At 42.1% G+C, this 22,289-nt stretch overlaps 1 protein-coding gene across 1 annotated transcript in view; it reads left to right on the top strand.

The window, feature by feature from the left end:
* Positions 1-3,649: 3,649 nt before the first annotated feature.
* The window catches only part of tspan18b (tetraspanin 18b), a 33,470-nt gene continuing 14,830 nt past the window's right edge, over positions 3,650-22,289 (top strand). Inside the window, exon 1 of the mRNA XM_008278921.1 lies at positions 3,650-3,895. The gene's annotated coding sequence lies outside the window, so the exon portion shown is untranslated. The remainder of the gene's footprint in view (positions 3,896-22,289) is intronic.

Raw genomic sequence — 22,289 nt, 5'->3', positions numbered from 1 at the left:
CAGGGTTTAAAGTCAGTCTGTCTGTTTCTGATTCCCACAAGAAAGGTGAATACTGGGGCATAAAAATATAACAGCGAGAAGAAATCTCTGTGGCTGGTCTCCAAGCAGAAAGTTCAGTTTGTGACCTGCCTTAAAAAATACGCCGTCTTTTTTTTACCCTTTGTTTTCAGGGCTAGTTGTGAACCATCACCATTTCCCTCTGCTCCCAGCCTTAATGCAAAGCTAAACTAACCCCCTCCTGACTAACAACATACATAATACAAGAGCTGAAACAATAAGCCTATTGATTGATTAGACGATCAATGAAAATTTAATTATCAAGATCAATGTATTGATTAACCTCTCAGACATGTTGAAACATGCAGCCTTTCCAGTTTTGATTCGTGTCACTTTTCTGTAGTTTAAATTATTATAAATGTAACAGTTTGTGGTTTTGAACGGTTGGTTTTGTTTCAACGTGAGGACGAGGAAGCTTTATCTCAGTGTAACAGCCACACAACAGCGAAATTACATCCTGTGTTTACAATATTTGCATATTAAGAAACATTTAAAGACAAAGCAATCCGGCATCACATTACCACAACATGTTGTATATTAAATTACTCCTATGCGGTTGCTGGGGAAATTCCTTAAGACTACATCCCCTGTGTGCATGTGTATGTCTGTACGCCACAATAAGGTCTACTTTGTGAGCGCTTGTGAAGCATGGCCACGGCCTGTTTAATGAGATAGCATGCAGTACGATTGCTACGTGTGTGAAATTGAAGCGCTGGCAGTGTAAATTGAATTAAACGGGCTTGCGCGCGATAAGAATGTGAGGAGCAGGCTGTATGCGAGCATGGTCCATCTATGATTGTGGGCGTATGTGTATATGTTATGTGATTAACATGGACACGAGGGTAAATTTTATTGGCAGCAGTTTGGATGGAGGAAGAAACGAGCAGCATGTGCACCAAGTTGTGCCAGAAAGAAAATGGGGTTCAAATGATTTTTGTCCATGTAATGAACTTTGCATGCAATCCAAATGCTCTGAGGTTTAACATCCAACATGGCTTAGCTGGAAGCTTTTACAAATAGCAAAACAAATAAATTGTTTCTTGTGCCCTGCAGCAGCGAAACCTTCCATCACCTCATCTGAGCCCCCCTCAAATATTAATTAGAGTTTGGAGAGAAAAAGGCTTCCTGGGTTTTCTTTGTATCCGTCTCAGCTTTTGTAAAATATTGTCTTGAACCTGAGTCTCTTAGATTCCTACAGCGTGACCTAGACTATCACCCTAAGGTCAAAACCTGAGACTGTAAGCTGATTTTGGAGTTATGTATTGACTGCTGTGCTACATCGCGAGGGTCCCTGATCAATAGAATTGTTTATCAATCACTGATTAGCTAAGAAAAACAAATAATCGCTGGGCTGAACTGTGTCAGAGCCTGAAGAGAGGACGTCTCCCAGCGCCAGTGATCCATGCGAGCGCTCAGAGGGGAGGAGGGGGCTGTTTAGTCAGTGATTCACCTCAGCCTTTCTTTACACTCTGAGCCCTCTGAAAATACCCAAGGAGCCAAAAAGAAAATACCTCACAGCTGTTCTTTCTGCAGCCAAGCCATTCCTGTGATACTTTTCTTTGCTCAGGCGGAGGCCCCGCGCCTGAACCCTGACGAGCTTTTGAATCGAACCTTTCCATAAGCTAATCTTTGTCCTGTTTTAAACTTCACTATAAGCTGCTGGCTGTCGTTTTTTTTCTTTCTTTTCTTTTCTTTTCTTTTCTTTAGATTTGCACTTAAAATTATCGAAGGGTCCTGAGGGCCAGGGAGTGAGAGATCAGGAGAAAACACAAGGAGACTGGGGGTTGGAAGTATCACGTATGCCAGTGGGAATGTCAGTGTCACGACCTCAGAGGAGAAGGCAAAAAGATCAGTCTCTGGAGCGCTTATCTTGCTCTCCATCTGTAGTAGATTTTGTGACACGAGGAGCACAGAGGGATAGAAAACACTTGAAGCCCCCCTCCTCTCACCCCCTCCAAACCCGGAACAAAAGCACTCCTCTTGTTTTCTGGCGGGTGAGAGAGGCACACGGCATGAATAATTAACAAGGGACAAACAATAACTATCAGCTGCCTGTCTGAAAAGTTGTTGCTTATCTGTTGCTGCAATCAACAGTGTTTAAAGCACAACTCATTATTCTCACAAAGACAATATTACTGTATGCCTTAGGATACTCTCTGGAAGCAGTCATTGTGTTGCAGAGTTTTTCATTATTTTTCCACAAAGGGTTGATTACATCTTCTCTCATCTGTATATTTAAGTTGATTTCCGCTGTTTTTCCTTGTGCACGATCACGACAGTGTGCATGATTGTTTTGTGGCACAACTTTACCACTTCAACAACCTCCGATATTCAACATTTTTTCTGATTACCAGTATCGTTATTGTTTGTTTAGTTGATTCCTGATGCGGCCACTTCTCTCTGTTGTCAGGAAATGTTGGTTAGAAGTCACGAGCAGATCAGCACTGAAGGATAAATGTGGAAAAGTTTTAAGTTGATTAAACATATGGAAAACAAAAACAAAGACATTTCAGTCAAGTGTTGGAAGTTGTCTTCCTAAATGATGACACTAAGATACTCATTTTACTGCAAATAAGATAACATAATAATAATATATTGGTTCCAAATATCAGGTATTGGTCTCCTTGATTGATAATAATCAGTGTTGGTGGTGAAAACATCCTGATAATTTGACCCCTACTGCATGTGACTGCAGCCTACAAATATTTTTATCATCAGTTATCCTGTCAAATAGTTTCTGGATGAGTAATGCATCTCTTTTTTTCTTCTTCTTCTTCTTCTTCTTCTTCTTCGTCTTCTTCTTCTTTTTTTAATAAAATGAAAAACCAATCAAGAACGGTCATCTATAGTTTACTTTTGTTTATGTAGATGTCTTTAAATGTCTGATCAACTATCCAAAACCCACATATATACTCAGTTTTTAGGTTGTTAGGCTTTTAGGTGACACAGAAAATCATCCTCACATTTAGGAAGCTGCAGAAACTGGCAAATATTTAGCATTCTTGCTTATCAGTAACTAAAAACACACACAAAAAAAAGTTCATATCTGTGGATTGATAAATCTCTGCAGTTGCAGCGCTGAGATTAGTGTCTGAAATTGATCTCAATGGAGTTCAAAAAGCCTACAATGACAGGAAAAGTGAGAACTCATTTATAGTGTATTAGTTTTTACTTTGCAACAAAAGTAGGAATTTGAAAACGATCAGCCAATCTGACTTCCACATTTAAAAAAAAAAAAATGTAACACTCAACAGCCTGACATTAAAACAACTGTGTGACATTTGGGGAGAAAATGAGTTCAATCCCTCCAGGATCCTCACCACACTCATATCTGCTTATTGTGGGCAAAATGCAGCCACACTGCAAATGATGAAACTGCTAGAAAACACCTTACAGCTCATTCTCAAATGCAAATCACGTGTTAAATGCATATGTTGTGCTGCTGTGAGTAGGTGTTTACCGCTGCAAAAAAAAAAAAAAAAATTCAGGAGCGACAATAGTGGAAGGAAGGTAAACCGGAGGCGTGTGCGTCGGAGAGTCTCCGCCCTCCGGAGCGGATCAGGCTGCAGGATGAGGCGCTCCGCTCAGTGAGTTCACCAAACTGTTTGCATACCAATCTGCCCGCAACACTGCATGCTCGGCTAAATAGGGATCGCACAAGTCGGAGCTGTGGATTTTATTTAGTTGGACGCGGTGGGTTCACAGTTCACTCCGTTAGACATCCCAAGCGGTCGCTGTGTAGTATTTTCTACCTGAATACGTTCATCCAGGCGGCTGTTTAGTAACATTTCCTCAGCTCGACTCAGCCAGAGGTTTCGGCACTGAGCTGCGCTTTGAGGTAAGAGAACGTGTCTCCAACTTGAATGTTTTGTGTGTTGAAATGAAATCGAAATAACGTCAGCGTGAAACCTTGGCTTGTTTTTGTGACCAGCATCGGATTTGTTATTTACTACAGCGTGTCCAAAAAAAAAAAAACCCAACAGGAGGATGTTGTTGTGCGTAATGTTTGATTTCTGCTTTGGCTACTTTGTTGACGCAAGTTTCCACGTCGAAAGAGCTCCAGAAACAATATTAATGTCTTGAAAGAGAGTTGGATTTAAATTGAGCCCTCTTGGTAATTGTTTAAGTCGCTGTTTGACCGAGTATTCTTGCGTTATCCTCTGGTCAGGTCTCTATTTGTCCCGCAGGAATAAAAGATTCAGCGCGTAATACACATCCACCATTCCTTGCAGTGGTTTTAATGGTCTTTTTTTTTTGTATTTTTATTTATTTATTTAATGGTGTTATGAGAAGCTTGACAGCAGGGGAGATGTATGTCAGTCTCCAAGCTGGCACCCTTCCCACGGGGCTCCAGCCAAAAAAACCGAGGCGGCTGTCTGCAGAGATGTATGGGGTCACCAGATGGGGTGTCTCTGACTGAGCTACCTTTTGCTGTAGGGCAGGAGTTCACTGTCAGTTTGCATTAATCAGAAGGATGCATCATCCAAAAAAAAAAGCCCCACGCTTGTCTCAGTCTGTCACATCTCCGACATGACACATCCAGTGAGTCTGAAAATGAAAACTCAATACTTTAAAGGCAGTCACGTGCTTTAATACAAAGTACCCAGCATGTGACCTGATAAGTTTTTCTGCTTCGAGTTGGACATCAGCAAAAAAGTTTCTAGAACACATTTGTAGGCACAGTAACACCTGGGAATGGGGTTATAATCAGATCTTTGCCTGAGGAGATTGGTTCCAAGGGACCCATTAACACCCAGCAGTGTCCAGGTGAGTGTGCTCTGCTGGATTGTCTTGCCTCCAGTTAAAGTCCCAACCAGCCCTCCGTCTCCCCGAGGCTGCCACAGTGAGTGTCAGGAGAGACAGGAGAATCATATCACACCACACCAGCTTGGACTCGACTGACAAATCAGCTCCTGTCACGATTAATGAGCTGTGCTACTTTCCTGCTGCATCACGTAAAGATTTCTCCTTCCTCCGCTGTCTGCTCTTTGTTCCACCCTCTTTATTTTCTTTATTGTCACTATTTCCCCCCTGAAACCAAATGAAGGGGGCGTTGGTAGAGAGAGAGAGAGAGAAAGAGAGAGAGAGAAGCTCGCAAACTGGAAACAGAGATGTGTTTGTTCACCATGTTTCGGGTGAACATTTGCCTTGTCCAAAAAAAAAAAAAAAAAACAGAGAGAGAAAAGAAACAGTAGTATTGATGCTTTTGGAGCAGCTGCCAACACGGATGACTAAACTCCGCCTGAAGCCTTTCTCTCCTTCGCTTGATTCACATGAGTGTTGGGAAATGGAAATTGTTTTTTTTTGCTCAGTGATGATTTCAGGATAAATCCAAAATGCAGGCAATGGAGTTTGTAAACCTACAGCGTAATTTATACAGGGAATAAAGGTTAGAAGCAACAATGCATTTGGTTTCCTCGGTGGACCGCAGAGGATAGCAATTAAACGGGAGCATGTTCGAGTGGATTCAAATCTCCACCGATGCAGGCTTGTTTTATTCCACCTACAGACGCGGAACACCTGGTGTGAGACTTGCTGCTGGTGATCATTTTAATAGTGCCTCTGATAATGTGTTGCTCTTAATCACACGTTTGTAGTGCCAGCTATGAAACAGCAAAAACACATTAGTAGGAAATAAAGCAGAATGACAGACAGATAAAGTGTGGAGACTTCACCGCTCCTGTGTCTTTCAGTCGCTGGCAGAGAGAGGAAAGTGTGAATCGTAGTGTGTGGCAGCTCCTGCTGAGAGACGGGGTGACTGACTTGATGCCGCCTGGCCTGGCAGAGCATCGCTCATTAAAGGCCTGAAATTAATCAGTCTGCGGTTCCACATGGTTGAGTGCCTCCGATTTCAGTTTCTTTTTCCGCTCACACTCACACTTTCACTGCTGTTCTCTTTCCTTAATATCAGCTGATGTGCATGCAAATTAGGCTGCTGCCTTTTTTGGCCCCTCATTTGATCACCTGCCCCCGAGTTTGCATCTCTGATTCATCCTGCCTCCCCGTAACCTCCGTCAACCTTTTTTCTATCAGTCTGCCTCTGTATCATCTCATCTGTTACCCTTTTCTTCCTCCTGCCCCCATCCGTTCCCATCTTCCCTTCCTCCGTTCCGCCCTCATCCAGCCTGCAAAGCACGTCTGTATCCATATCGATGAGTTCAGAGCAGCAAAGGCGCAGGGAAAACGAGGCTGGGTCATCACTCTACACTCGCTTTCCCCCTGTATGAGCCCCACCACGGCAGCAGCGGTCCGAAGAGAGCCTGGAACTAAATGGAGTATCTATTGGCTCAATGAGAAAATTGCTTTTTTCGATTGCTAGAGGACCCTTCATTTAATGTGTGTGATGCAGAGGCCTCTGCCTGTAATGGGTTCAGCATCTTTGTTGTCAGGAGACATGAGAAAATGAAATTTGCTTTTCAGCTGGCAGAAATAATTTACTTTCTGAAAGGTGTATTTTTCATCAGCTGTTTAAAAGCCGTGAAGGTGTGTGTTACGTGTCGACACTGTGTTACGTGAGTGCTGTATGTCCAACCAGTGTGGCTAGATGTCATCTGCGGAGGCAGGTTTTTTTTTCTGCTCCAAGTTCTGCTGCCATATAAAGCTGGCTGGTTTGGCACCTGTCGAAAAGTGGATTTACAGTTGTTCGCTGTGCTGTAGATGCGAGGCCTACGCACACCAGCTGACAAGCATCTCCTCCAAAATAAAACTCCATATTGGCATTTAGAGTTTGATATATTGCAACGCTCTTTGTACCCTTGGCTGAGGTAAAAAAGTCAATAAAAGTGCAACGGGTGCAGGCTTATGACGTAAATGAAAGGTCCAGACAGAAACATCAGATCTGTGTAGATCACAAGTTGCTGATGATCATGATGATGATGGTGGACATAGTTGAGATTGAGGACCACATAAAGCCAGCAAAAGGTTATTTTTTTCCCCTTTTCCAATAACGTCCTCTCATCGTGACACCATTAATGTTCCGCCTTTGTTGCTCTGTCGTAGTGAATGAAAGAACAAAATATGGAAACAGCATGAAATGATGTCATATTCAGTAGGAGGACAAGTCAGGCCTTTTAATCATCACTCTGAGGCTACTGTGGGGAAAATACAGTAATCAAAGCATGATGTGACCTGATCTCATACGATGCATCCGTATGAGCATTGCAGTGATGCTGTTCAGGGGTGACAGTGACACTGAAATTATAACATAGTCTTAAGCAGGTAGAAGTACATGTATTTATTAATCTACATTGCTTTAAACAGTGATAACTTCTCCTACAAAGACATGTCTTTGTATAATTACAACAGTCTTTTATTTTCAAATCTGTTTATTTACCAGCATCCAGTTATTGTTGCATCACAGGAGGACAGATGTTGGACTTTTAAAGATCTGAGCAAAACTGCAATCGATAGTGTTACAAACTGTTTATTCAATTTCATGCCTTATCTGCATCCAGCTAGTGTAACATGTGAATTTCCCTGGTGAGGGACCAATAAAGTTTATGTTATCTTAAATGTTAAAGAAGAATGAGGGCTGAAAAGTACAGATTACACCATTGTAGCTATCTACGGCGGGAGTCTTGTTAAACCATTGTATCAAGTTTAAACTCCGTGCTAGATGAACATTTTGTCACATTCCTGCGTGATTCACACACTCACGCATTCCTTTGTCCTCGTCGCGTTTCTCCATATGGGCCAGGAAGCCGTGAGTGACCTAAACGTGGGGCAGCTGGCGGCCCCAGAGTTCACTCAGAGCAGGAAGCTGAGGGGCCTCTCTTCCTTTTTTATCAGGAGGAAGCAGGACGGCTGTTTGTGCTCAGCCTAAGAATTCTTTGTGCTTATCTTGCGTTCACCCTATTTCCCTCAATAATGGCTGTGCTGAGCAGGTAATGAGGTAAAAGGTATGTATTTGACAAGCTGTGCTCGGGAGATAGCAGGCTCTCCAATAGGCTTACGGCTTGATAGGCTCTTAGATGAGGGTGCTCTCGACCCCTTCTTAAGATGTTCGAATCTATCTCGAAATCCCCCCCCCAGCCATCTTTTCCTCTGCATAATGTTTTTCAGAACTAATAAACCATTTTACTCAGGTGTCCATTAAAGGCTACCGGCGAGGACCCGCTGGTCATTACACGGAGCAGGCACACTCGGTAAATCCCTGCGCTTTTGCCGGGAGGTTTTCTTTATCACCTTGTGCTCTTTTTTATCCCCCAGATGTAGTCAAAGCTCAGAGAGGGGCTTAGGCTGGCCAGGAGCTGGGTATGTGACACGTGTGGGGAGATTACCTGCCTGGCTTCAGAGGGAGCTCGGCACAACTCTGATGTACCGAATGATGCTGAAGTTTAAGCACTCTGCTGCCTTTGCAAAAGATACATCAGAGAGCTCTGTGCTGTATGTGTGTGTGAAAGGGAGGCTTTTGTTTTTTGTTTGCAGGATGAACAAACAGTGCTTTGGCTAAGGTCACACCACAGTGCTGGGTTGACTCACATTGGGCTCAGTGTTGGCTCACTGGGCTCGAGGAAGCTGGGTGCTAATCAAGTAGCACCAGGGAGGAAGAGCTCATTTTATGGGTGTGTGATTGTTTTCCACACTCGCTGACTAACACTGGAGCTTTTTTACTACAGACAATTTTGCATAAATTACTTGGTTCTCGTCATGGGTTTTGATAAAGCTTCTATGTTCACATGATTCATTTATCAGCACAAATGGAGGATTGTAAACTGCTTATGAATCAACGAGAATGGAAGATGTGTTGCATAAAGAATAACACCATTGTTGTATTATTCAGAGGGAATACTGTGAATCGACTGCATCTTAAGACTCAGCCATGCTTTTGTGTTTGCAAAATGTGTACAGGCACCACTTGAAGGTGTTCTCTTCACTTAGACTGTTTCCAACATTGCTCAGCATTTGTTTGCAAGTTATGACTGAGAATGATTCAAAGTTTTCACCTGAAAATCCTGTAGCTTTTGCTTTTGATTCATTGTCTGTTATGTTTCTTAAATTGTCAAACTAAGTCTCCTAATATCGTCTCTAAGCGTTGCAGTTGCGAGGCTTTGCTGTGTGTGGTTTTAATTGCGAATTAAATCTATTTGGGTTCTGGTCTGTTGGTCAGACAGAACAAGCCTGCAACCTTTGGCTTTAGGAAATTGAGATCATTATTCTTCACTGTTTTCTGGCATTTTATAGACAAAATAATTAGTGCATTAATTGGGCTGCCTGAGTGTGCATCAGCAGTGTTCGGTTAGCAACAACACCCTCTTCTGCACAGATCCTCAGGGACATGTTGTCGTCATTTCTCTGCCTTTGCTTTTGCAGACGTACTGGTGAGGAGACACACCACTGGGCATGAACCATTTGCCCTTCATTTGGGACCACTGTTCCACTGCTCTCTGGTTGTTTTTTTTTGAGGATGGTATTGTGAGCAGAGCCCAGTTCAAATCTGTTTTTACAGCCTCTCCCTGTGACTCATTGGGCCTAATGGTTCTCTCGTCTCCTGACTCAGGCATTTTTCTGATGAAATGGGACTCTCTCCCAGCTTCTGGTCTTTCTCTTTTTCTGTTGCCTCAGCCACAACTGTGTCCCTCTCCTCTCCTCTCCTCTCCTCTCTATTCCCAGGTTGTCCTCCTCGAGTGATCTTTCCATCCAAGTTTTTAGAATAAGACGATATAGCGTTACAAGAGGACCCTTTAGTCATCAGAGGCTTTTATGATGTGCCCTATTTTTATTACATATTCGGTGCTGTGTTTTTATTTCCTCTGCCTACAGGGGATCTGAGCCCCTGTAAATATCCTGTTTATTTTTAATCACCGACGATGGGCTACACAGTATAATGTGATATGATAATTGTTGCTCGCAAATACAAACACGCTTGCTCTTGTCACAAATTGATTTGGTAATTTAGAGTGCACAAATTATTGTAGTGATGGACAGTGGGTTGTTAATGATGACCCACATAATTAGGCTATTATCATTGTAAACACATTAAATGCATGTTGGAGCTCGATGTTAAATCATTAACTCACTTTCTCAAACATTTGGATTATGACTGGAAGTCGGGCTAGAAAGCAAAGAGGGTGCAGTTACATCAGATTTATAGACAGAAGGAGGACAGTTGGTCGGTATACACAGTATGACGTAGCCTTGTTTGCTGTCGCGGCTTTTCCACTGTGGCTGAATTATAGAGTACCTCTAAGAGATTTATTTTCAGCATGATTTGGGTTTGCATCCCAGCCTGTTAATAACACTTTGCCGTTCCAGTCAGTGATAACCGAACAAAACCTCAAATACACAAACACAAATGTACATGCAGCTCTCCCACACACACCCCTGCAGCCGGGGTTCTGCTCGTAAAAACTTGACTGGAAATGCCGTCGTTTTGTATTTGCTGCATATGGATCTCATATCTGCTGGAATCTAGGCTAAATGTTTTGCATTTAAATAGCAAACACGGCGTAGGGAAAAAAAAAAAGAAAAACCTGAGCTAAGCAGAGGTTTCTTTATTTTAACTTGGAAGTGAATGTTGTAAACTTCACAGGATGGAACTGGGCTAATGCGATTCTCTTTTTGCAAACTAATTATGTGCATTTGTATTCACATATGATGCCAACATGAGAGTGAGTACCTTTTAAAAAAAAAAAAAAAGGCCCAATGATTTCTTTCCTCGAGGCTGGCTGCTTTTTGATGCCTTTGAAGCCCACACACCTTGTCCACAACACTGCTCCCTGCAGCTCCTGTGGGATAGCAGCGATGTTATAGTCCCTCCCACAGGGTGAGACTTGCCACAGGTCTATTAGACGTATGGGCTCCTTGTCAGCCTCCGCAGCATCAGGGGGACAGATCAGTGTTTGATTAAAAAAAATCCACAGCGGGTTACAACTTCTACCTGGGGAAACCTGAGGGGAAGGGCTAATGATCTCTCTCCTGCCAGGATCACAAGATAGACGCTTGTATTTCACTTGGGCTTGTTAAAGAACAGGAACTGAAAATCTTTAGAGCTTATAAACTGGTAGCAGCGCAGGTGAGGGCCATCTGTCTTTACTGTTTTCTGTTTACATTTAAAGCCTCCCGTGTGACTTCCTTCACTTGTGTGATAATGTTATCTCCCATCTTAAGAGTGTGAGGCAGGTGTGCCTTTTGCAGGATTTTCAGCGATTCTTTCTTCAGTGTCGTCCTGTTTATTGCCCGCTGTCACACCGTTAGACCACATGTGGTGGAGAACTGAAGCTCACAGGGGCGCTGAACTGTTGCTCACAATGTAGCCATAAAGCCAGCGGAGGTTGTTAAAGCCACCCAGCGTCCTCCAGCGATCCGTAGCGGTTTATGTGAAGATTGCAATGATGGTTCTTAGACATGCTTCCCGCTGTGATGAATTTACTTGTCTGAACAGCCTCTTCATGTCTCGCTGAATTCTAGCCTTTGCCTTTTAACAGCAAATCAAATATACACGTTGTAGATGGTTATTTTTACTCCTCAAAGGGGGAAACAATTAGACAGCAAAGACGGAGCACCTCGCTGCCTCATGATTTTTTGATGGCGCTTTATGAAATTTTTAACCCGCTGCCACTTTAAAAGTGCGGTACTCGAGACAGCATTCATGGGTCACTGCGCTAAAACACGGCCTCTGTCCTTGGGGCAAACAGTCGGTCAATGCCAGCTGATGTGTTACAGCCACAAGCAAACCACACCATTAGTGTGGAGGGAATGTGCTGCATTTAATAAACCCAGCGGTTCTTGGAGCCACCACAAGAAATTCTTAAGAAAATCTGGTTTTCTAAGAAGAGAGGAGCGAAAAATAAAATCTTTTTGAGTTAAAGAGCTATTTTCTTCACTGTTAAATTTCTTTACTAATAGTTATTAGGGTAAACACAGGCAAGCCATGAAGCATAATTTCTTTTTTCCTTAATCCGCAACTCGCTGCATCTTCTTTTCTTTGAAGCTTAGGGGGAAAAGGAGAATCCTCTGAATAGGAAAGCTAGCCAGTGTTTAACCATTTGAAGTATATTAAAGGAGTTTGATATTTTCATGAGAATGTGTTTGAATCCAACATTTCTAGCACACGAGTCCCAGGATCACCTTCACATGTGTTTGTCGGAGATAGCACAGGCACAGCAGGTGTCTCCAGTATGTGAAATTAAATTGGCTGCAGTGTTCATTGATTTAAGTGTTCAAAAAAGATGAGACTACAGACGCTCGGAGAGGTTATTTTCAGTGGAGCATCAGGTGATCTTGGCGCGCTTCCCACGGATTTGTCACCTGTCCCGCTTTAGGATGACAGGCCAGCCGCAAAGTCGTCCAAAGTAATCTTGACCACCTGGTGGTGACGCTCAAAAGTGTGAAGTGTTTGAGGACAAAACAGACAGCTCAGGCAATTCTCCAAGAGTTCACACCCCGGAGAAATGGGCCCAGATCATCTTTTCCGATAACACTTGGCAGGAGGCAGATCCCATATGAAATGCTTCAGCGTCAATGTTGAAGCCAAAGTAATTTTGTGGGTGTCTCTGAAAACCCCTGGATCTGTAGAGGGTCTTTTGGCTTTATCCATCAAGCCATGCAGTAAAAAAAAAAAACTATGCATCCATTTCTATGACTTTTGGCTTAAACTGCTGCTATTACTGGACAGATGACGAAACAGGATTTAACTATGATAAAGCAGGTTTTAGTTAGATTTTGTGTAGAATTTAGCCCCGTCAGTAACCAGACATGATGTCATTTGATTTCACCTCATTAAAACGACACACAAAAGAAACAATGAAGCTGGAGAAAGGCATATTATCAAAACTGCCTTTGCTTATCGCTGCAGGCAGTTTGGAAATGGACAAGCCACTTTTTTTTAATTTAATAAGGAACAGATGTCTATCCTTTCCTCACTCATAACATCTCTGAGTAAGCTTCCATACATTTGCCATATCTGGAGCAACCATGCAGTCTATACTGCGAGCTTTCAAAACACCCCCTTCAAATATTTGGCCAGCTCTTCGTGTTATTCTGTTGCTTTTGGCTCGAACCAAAGGTCTGTTGTGCTTCCAAGAAGCTTGAGACTTTGCAGACAGCTGGAGATTTAGAAAAGTTAAAAAATAAAACCATTTAATATCTCCTACTGCAACTGCACAGCTCATTATGCTGAATATCATCTAGAATCTCCCTCTGCTTTGTTCGTATTTTCACCGTTTGGTGGCTGGCGTCGACATTGAGCCTCATGCCGGGAAAATTAATGAGTTGCATTTAATCTTTGTTGTGTAGGCTCATATGTTGTTTGCAATTGTGCCTGGATTTTATAAAAGACTATATAAAAGACCTCCTGGTTTCCTGGATGCCTGTTTGCTTTTTGTATAGACTTTTTAACAATCTGCAACATTCATTTGTAGCAAATTGATGAATGCTGAATTTCCTCTATAAATTATAGGAAATGCTTAACAGTTCCTCTCTTCAGCCCACAGGACGCTGTATGTGCATCACCCAGACATGGTTTTTGGAGTTTTTTGCATTTTAAACTCAAGTCATAAGCAAATGTTTAAATAAGCAGAAGGGCCGTAATGTGTTTTACATAAATATCTCAGCTGTGGTCACTCCTGTGGTCCTCTTACAGAGGCTGAGAGCACTAAATGGGCTGTTTATTTATAACTGTAAGATTGCGGTGTGCTGATGGAGATATGCTGCCCCACTAAGGCTGCAGTGCACGCTTGGGCACATTACTCACAATTTCATCACTACCTCCAATTAATACTCAAGGCAGCATCAGCAGCATCTGCTCAAGCAAGGCAACTGTCATCAGTTCCCTAGTTCAGTTGAGTAGAGAGAATTGGAAGTAAGTTCAGCTGGGGTGTTATTGCTATTCTGAACTTGTTATCTGCATGTGCCCCATGAGCAGGTTCACGGAGGAGCCTCTGCATTACAATTACGGCTGTTTTCAGAGTTTTTTTTTCTGTGATTTGAGTCCTAAATCAAAACCAATAATTTTAGAAAGGTTTGACCTCACCCCGTTGCCTGTGTTTCTCTGACCACATTCATCCTCATACAATTGTCTCAGATCCATCATGTTTTGTGGTGTAAATCTATTGACTTGTGTTTCTTCGGGGACTTAATCTTGGACCGTCTCCAAGCAGCTCGGTTTCCATCCTCTCCCCTTTCCTCTGTCTCCCATAAATCAATGTGATGTAATTGCATAAACTCCCTTTCCCACAGCTCTGGACTGGAGGCAGAGTATTCTCAGGGAGAAAGTGTTTCAGTGTGGCCAGCTAAGCGTAACCCCCAGATTCCCACAATTGTGATATGCCTGGCTTGTGAAAGTTTTTATTTTGCCCTTTAAATATCCATGTTTACAGAGTTTCTTTCATTGCTGCTGTTTGATGTTTTATGCATTGTTTCTCCAAGCAGCAGGGCCGTGGAAGTGAGCACAACTCACAACTGGTACCGACTGTTTACATCTGGCTAATACACTCTAAGCTCAGAAGATTAAATCTCATTTCACTGAGTCCTTTTTGTGTTGAGCCAAGCATGATTTCTCCTGACGTCTCCCCGCTTGTGGCTCCCTCAGCCCATCGAAGGAATGTTTCTTAAAGCACTCCTGCATTTTCACGAGACTGAACCATGGAAAATGTCCGGCCCCCTTTTTCCACATTTCAGTCCCTTCCAGGCTTCCTCTTGGGACTCACTCAGAGGCAGGATATCTCCTCAAAGGATATCTTTCAACTCTCTGTCCAGGGAATATCAAGCTTAAAGTGAACCGATGTGGAAAGGAGTGTATCTGAAGGTTTTTGGAGTGAGCAGGAGACTTACTCACATGGTTGAAGGTTCTACTTGATCCTGGTTTCATCATTCTTCCGCTGCTTCCGTAATCCTCCTGCCTTCAGTCACACCCCACTCTCGCTGAAAAACACAAGTACTAAAACTATTTTTTTCTTTGCCCCTCATGCTGAAACCCATTTTGGGCTATTCGGCCATTAGTGCAGGCATATCTGACAGTGTGAGAGACAAAAAGCATGAGTCCTTTCCCCTGCACCCTCTCTGTGATGTTGTGAGTTTGTCACAGCTTGTTACCTGCTGCTTGTTACCACAGCCGCCACATACAGGCTGACATGGATGGCGGATTCGGAGGGATTTGAGGTTCTTTGGCATATGTGCAGCTTTATGAGGAGGTCCCAGTGTGGAGTCTCTGTGCTGAGGAAATGATCCAGATGCAAAGCTTCTGGCTCTCATAACCCAGTGGGACACCTGCCCTGCTGCTCCTGTGCAGCCCCCTGCAAAATCCACAAAGACAGAGACTACCATCTCCCTGCAAGGAGGAATGCTGTCTTTACGTACTGTTGCATATTGATTTTCTATGCAGTGCATACAGTATTTACGTGCCGGCTTTTGTTCTTGTAGTTGAGCTCTAGTTTATGAGTTTCAGTAAAACAGAATTACTACTTGCTCAAGTCAAACACTGTTTGACACTGTTTGTTGTCTCAGCTATTCTAAATTCCTCTGAATGTAAACCCTTAACAAATCCAATGTTACGCATTCTGACAGTTTGAACTGTTTTTCCAAATGCAATAGTTCTGAAATTGACATAATTTATAACAAAAGACTCTTTTCATTTTCCCCAACGTGTCTTTGATATATGGGAAAACCTGGTGGAAAACAAATACATCATTGTGTTTGTCAGTAACAGAAAATTGCTGAACCAAGCCACAGTTTTACCTTGAAAGGAGATGGACGATTTTATAGGATGGTTATTTTTCTGTACATCTATTCGCCTCTTTGTTATTGAGGTGCAGCATCAGTAAATACCAGATTTGCATGTCTTAGTTGCACATAGCTGTGCTGGAATGGGAAACAAACTACTAGTTAATGCTAATGGCCTCTTTGAGTTGAATATCTTGTGATTTGTTTACATATGGAGATAATAAATTAGACTGACTGTCTTTAATGCCCAGTGAAGCAAAATTAGGCCCAAGAATCTGGTTTCAGCATGCACATACTTATTTGTGTAAGATCTAAACAATATCGTTTGATGTATTTGAAGGTCCTTGTGTCAAATGTAAATTAAATTACGGGCTGGTATAGTGATATATGATATTTCTTTGAAGTGTATTGACTTGTTGTTGGCAAGTGTGTTGTGTTTTTGAGATATGCCTACCCTCCTCTATAAAACGCTGCAGGAGACCCTAAAGTACTGTGTTTTCAAAACCTTTTTGTAGCTTTTTGTCCAAATCAAGCAACAGGTTACTCTGTTTTCTTCTGCTGCACTCAGCTCCACATAGAGAGTGAGGTGGTTGTATCACCACAACGTTGCCACGATAAGGTGAAGTCCACACTGTGCAGATATCCTTCTATCTTCCTCCCTGTTTGTTTACACTTTCGTCTGGTAATGTGACCCACATGTTTGTGTGTTAACAAGCACAAACATGTGTGCTTTGTTTCAGTTATGGTTTTCCACCATTGTTTTACCCTGTTTGAACACAACTTCAACAACTCTATGCCTCAATTACACTCAACTAAAGATATGAACCAGTCGTGGATACACGATCGTCTGATTTCAGAATGATGTGTGAGTATAGTCGTAGGCCTCTCTGGGTGCGTTCAGCAAGGTACGCAGTGTAAAACCATTAGCAACTGGAACCAGAGCAAGGCCTCAGATTTGGGGCAGATCTGATGTTGTAACTTCCAGGCAGCGATCCAAGTGTCCCTCTTTGTTGGGATTTATATTTTATACTAATCCTAGTTGTGCCAAAGTTTTCGTTTTCCGTTCGCACTGCAATGTGATGTGCAGACTGTTCCAAAGTGGCCATGGAGCAAATGCAGATTAAGAAAAGCTAAACATTACTGCAACAGCACAGCTTGTCAACCCTATGACCATTTAAGAAAGGGAGTTTTGTTGTGGAGGATTCTAAAATTGAGGCCTTCTACTGGCTTTAATTAGGAAAATAAGTTGCATCTGGTCTGGTTGCATCTTTGCACAAGTAATCTGTTTCCACTTGTTGTGTGTCTTCTGCATTGTGATGTTTACCTAATTGTTTGTGTCCAAACTGAACAGCTGTATGCGACTTAAACTGACAGGAGGGTCACGGTGAGGGCACATTAAGGACACATCCAAATTACAACTAACATTAAGGATAAAGGCTAGTTTTTCTGCTGAGGACCTTGTGGTAATCATCGGAGCCACAGTGTTCTTAGCTAACAACAACTATACAGGAAAACCTACTGCTCTATAGCAAGATTTAAATGAGGTCTAGAAATGGTTGCCAGATGTGTTCGTAACACATGTTTAAGCAGCTAGTTTAACTTATGGGACAACAGTGGCCCCATATCATCTATATTCAATGTCTTGTGGAAAATATCTGACACAACACACTAAAACTATACTTACCGGTTAATGTAAATGCATAGTGGAAAGAGTCTAGTTTTTTTATTCAAATAAAAACTTCAAAGTTTTGCTAACTGCATCAACTTAATGTGTGTAATTTGAACTCCAGTTTCTGAATAAATTGGTTTAAAACTACATTCAAGTTGTAAAAACTTAATGAAGCTTAACAAGGTAATTTTTCTTCGTCACAAGTTCAAGATTTCATGTCTCCTCTACTGCTTAAAATGCCTGGACAATTTCAGATGATTTAAATTGATGCTAGATAATCCACAGTTTAAACAAATATGATAAAATGTGACATTTAAAGGGGACATTTCCTCAAGTCATGTGGTTTAAATGCAAAACGGAAGCTCAAAATTGTATGAAAGTTAGTTATAAACAATTTTGTCAATTACATTTCTGTTAAGCTATTAGAAACAAAAACATAAAGCTTTAAACAGCTAAATAAAATCTAATGAAGGAAACTTGTTTTTTTCAGTGGCTGTCAACTTTAAACCTTGTGTTCAGATACAGCACTGAAAAATTCCTTTTAAATAACCTGGAAAACATAATTTCATTAAAGGTTGTCATAACTTAAAAAGATTGTTGTTAGCGGTTGTGTTTTTGTCTAGCCTACGCATTTTTTAGAGATTATGTTTTAATGCAAAATTTAGTTTATTCTTAATATATTTCAGCCTTTTAGGTATAGTAGTATAAAAAAAACATGAGATACACTTACTGTGCTACAAGTATCATAACTACAATACAGTGCTTGACATTTCTGTTGTTTACATTAAGTAGGATTGAGGCCGTTGAGCCATAAAAGACCTGCACAGAATAAACTGGTAACTAGTTTTTATAATCAAGAAGTCCTTCAAGAAAACATGCCAAAACTTCTGTTCTCAAACATGCAATCTTTTAAAACTGTCAGCATGTAATTCATGTGCAATTCCCAAAACCTGAAGGTTGTATTTTATTGATCAGATCAAACGTTGCCCTAGAATTTAGGTAATGAAAAATAATGAAATGAAAAATACTTTATTTATCCCAGAAGGGAAATTCAATTATAATAGTAATCTATTATAATATATAATATAATAGTAATCCATGGCACTGAGTTTTTTTTCACAATTTTCCAACATTTTATTCACCAACTAATCTGCCAATTAATCAAAAGCATTTGTTATGTAACATGTTTCCTAAAATTATTTCCCTCTTCTGTCAATAAGTCTGGTAATTCAAACTGACTACAAAATGAGTGTGTTGTCTTGTGTGCTCTCAAAATGTTTTAGTTGAGGGAAACATCCTGAGGGAAGACTGTGCAAACTTCCTCTTTGAGCAGGCAGCCTGGATCTTCATCCCAATTCCTCTCGGGGAGTTGAAACTCCCTGAGCGCTATGCTGCACATTTCTCAAGCTTTACTGGCTTCGAGTTTTAACTGGGATGGTAATGGTTATCGTGTGGCTGTTCGACAGCTCACAGGGCCTGTGGGTGGAGGAGTCGGTGAACAAACCGGGTTTTAACAGCTCCAGCCCCGTGTATGTAGTAATGAACTCCTACCTTGACTTGGAAGGCTGCGCTGCTGTTATCCTTGCTGTGTTTTTGTAACCCCCCACTAAAAAAAAAAAAAAAAGCCTTGCTCTTAATTGTGTCCCACGGGTCCCGAGTGCTCAGTATTCACAGCCTTTCCTGTCCCCCGTACTGATCCTTCCCTCTCCCAACCTTAGCCCCATCATCCTAATTCGACAGGTCTTTCCTCTTTAATCGCTTGACTTCAAAGCGGTATTGTGATGCCCGCCAGGCCCCAGCTCCTCAGAGGCATGGGGGGCTATAGCCTTGGAGGCCCTGGGAAGTAGGGTGAAAGTGTAGTAGTATATGAGGCGGATAGTTAAGTTAGACAGGCGTGGGTTTAAGAAAATAACAACAAGTAGTTTGGTTGCTGTTCTTTGTCACGCTGTCACTAGAGAGAAATAGCTGTTGTGTAATTATAGAAGCAGGTTGCATGTGTTTGAAAGGTTCTGCGTAAGACGCTTCTCGCTGTTCTTTGATGAGGTGAGAGATACAAACTGCTGCCTGAGAAAGCTTCTACACAGAGAGGAGGCCTGGCTAATGTTTTCCACCGGCTTACCGAAGAGGTGGACACTGTGTCATCTCTCATCAGCATCAAAATAGCACCCTCTGAATACGTTTCCACAGGCTGAGTTCTCATCAGGTTTCTATTTAGCTCCGAACGATTAACACTGAGAAAACAGAGAGCTTCTTAATGAGTTCAATCTGCATCTTTTCGCTGGAATAATTGTGTACTCCGTATATGCGAATACACTACTGCCACATGTGTAACCCCCCCAGAGCAACTACTGTAGAGTGGAGAACAAAGAAAACAGCGGTTTGGCTGTGGACAGAGAGGGAAGGGTGAGTGATTAGCTGTGTGATGCCCTCTGATCAGAGTGGGGATTGTTTCTCCATCGTGGTGGTTTATCTTTATCTCTGGTGGTTGACTCACACTGTTAGATCGATAAATCCAGATGGGGTAAGGCGATAATTCTGCCTCAGCATTGCCCTCATTAAAGGAGACGTTCCGGAGATATATGGCTGCCGGCAAGTGCCCTCTTTCTCATTTCTATAATATTAGAGCATGATGTATATGGAGTCTGCCAGAAGTTGGCCAGAGATCACCAGGGAGCGATGACATCCAGAGTTGTAGATTTTTCCTTTTATTAAGTGTGTTTATACAGGTTTCATTCAGTGTATTAAAGGCCCCATCAGTCATTACCTCTGAATTTGGAGTTGCCTCTAAAGCTCAGAGGTTTGCTTTTGTAGTGACAAATTGTGGGCAACCCCAGCTGCGATGTGTAGATGGAAGAACTGTCACTTCCTGCTTGTTTTCCCTCTCCATTTCCTCCCCTCAGAGGAAGTGTCGCTGATCAAACTCCCTGCTGTTCTCTGACCTCCGACATTTCAGTCAAGGTTTTGAGGATGAGGTGGCTCGCGGAGACAAAGGGAAAACACAAATCACTCGTGTCAATACTGCACATAGGCTCAGCTGTGCTCAAACACAAACTTATTCTTTCAACAATGCACGGTCAACTATCAAGTGTTTATAGCTGTTGTAAATGGCAGGGTGAATAGCCAGCCGTCATACACAGGGCAACACACAAAGAGTTCTAAAAATGGCTGCAAGAATTGCCAGCTTGTGGACAATTTTTTACATCAAAGGCCTTCATGGTTGTGCACACAAAAAGCAGCAGTTGTGTGAACAATGGGGAAATGAGGGCTTAAGAGTAATGTTAAAATCCTCCCCTATTTTTCACCTCCAAACAAAGGGCTGGTGTTGAGCTTGTGTCTAATTCCAAACCAATTATTTGTGCAATGACAGTCAAAGAATGGCTTTGGGGCAGGAAAACTGGTCCAAGAACTTTGCTGGTCTAGAACCAGGAACTGTTTACATCAGTACTGGTTGCAGGATTATCAACAAGATCAACTAAACCTTTGTGACTGTAATTTTAAAAAACAATACAAAAACTAAAAAACTATTCAGCCTAATCTAATCTAGAGAAGAAGAAAAACAGGTTTTCTGTATGAATGTTAAATCAAAGCAGAAGTGTGTGGAAAGCGGACGAGGTAATTTTCATTTCAATTTCCCTGCCGCTCAATATTTTAATATCACCAGCTGACATTCTATAACGAAAACGATATTAGGACATAAAACAGTGGGGAACATGAGACAAATAATGACCTCATTGGCTTTTCAGCAGTGCTTCATGAGAGAGACAAACTGTCTACTTGCAGTGTGGTCTTCGACAGAAGTTGAGAATAAAGAATTGGGAGCTTCAGTAGTGAATCCAGTGTTTGAATAGACGTGCGCAGTGATGTAATGACGAGTCTCTTTGGGGGTTTTCTAACCTGTAGGCAATGAAACTGATTCTTAGGTAGTTCACAAGTTCAGCAAACTCTGAACCAGCACTAGCACCCAGTATGTTGGTGGAAAGGGGAGTAATGGAGAGGTGAGACATAGTATCATGTAAATATGTCTTCATAGGTGGGTCTGTTGAGGCTTCAGCCTACAAGAGCAACTGTCAAGCTGACTTGACAGTTGCTGCGTGAAGTCGGCGTGATTGATGGATTGTCAGTCTGAAGTCTGAAGAGTTACAGAAATTCATACTGTAGAAAGGTGAAGACGATTTGTAACAGGCACTTATGGCGGAGAGTGCTTTCTATGGCTACTCCACTTTGCTCAGCTATGTCTTTTGTGAACTGAATTGTGGGGTGTAGCTACAGTAGATGCTGTATGTGGAAGCATATCATTTATAATGCGCTGCTGTCTTTATGCACAAGATAGATGTTGATGATGCAATAGTATTGTCAGAGCCTGAAATATCCGCAGAGGCTAATCAATTAGTGGCTGCCTTGATGTTTAAATTGCCCGCAGTGCTTGTGAGCCTAAATGTCAATGACAAATTGGCGAGAGAGATTTATTTAAAAGGGAAACCATTGAGTGGATGTAGATGAAACCTTTTCTCTCGTGCTGATTCGCTCCCCGCTTTGTTGGACCCTCAGTGGCCTGGCCTTTCTAGTTCCCCTTGAGGGTTCGTCCTATTGTTGTGCTTTCTCAGCCGTCTGTGCCGATCTCTCTTCGCACCCCCATAACCGATTCAATGAGGCACTGCGATCCTATTGGTGCTCCACTTTCCCATGAAAAGGTTTCCATGGAAACCAAAAAATAATGCAGACCCTCAACACTGTTGCTCTCCACCAGCTAATAGCTCTCTAAACAGGGGTTCAAAAGAGGCTACCTCTGCAACAGGCTGCAGGGTAAAATTTGACCACTCTGCTGCTCAGTACTAGATTACAGACCATGATGATGACAATTACTTACCTATCTGCTGCTGCTGTAATGTACTGAGACAGAATG

This window comes from Stegastes partitus, unplaced genomic scaffold, assembly GCF_000690725.1.
Source record: "Stegastes partitus isolate 25-593 unplaced genomic scaffold, Stegastes_partitus-1.0.2 Scaffold138, whole genome shotgun sequence".
NCBI lineage: Eukaryota > Metazoa > Chordata > Actinopteri > Pomacentridae > Stegastes > Stegastes partitus.
Note: the sequence above shows the minus strand (reverse complement) of the source record. Positions and strands in the feature narration are given on the sequence as shown.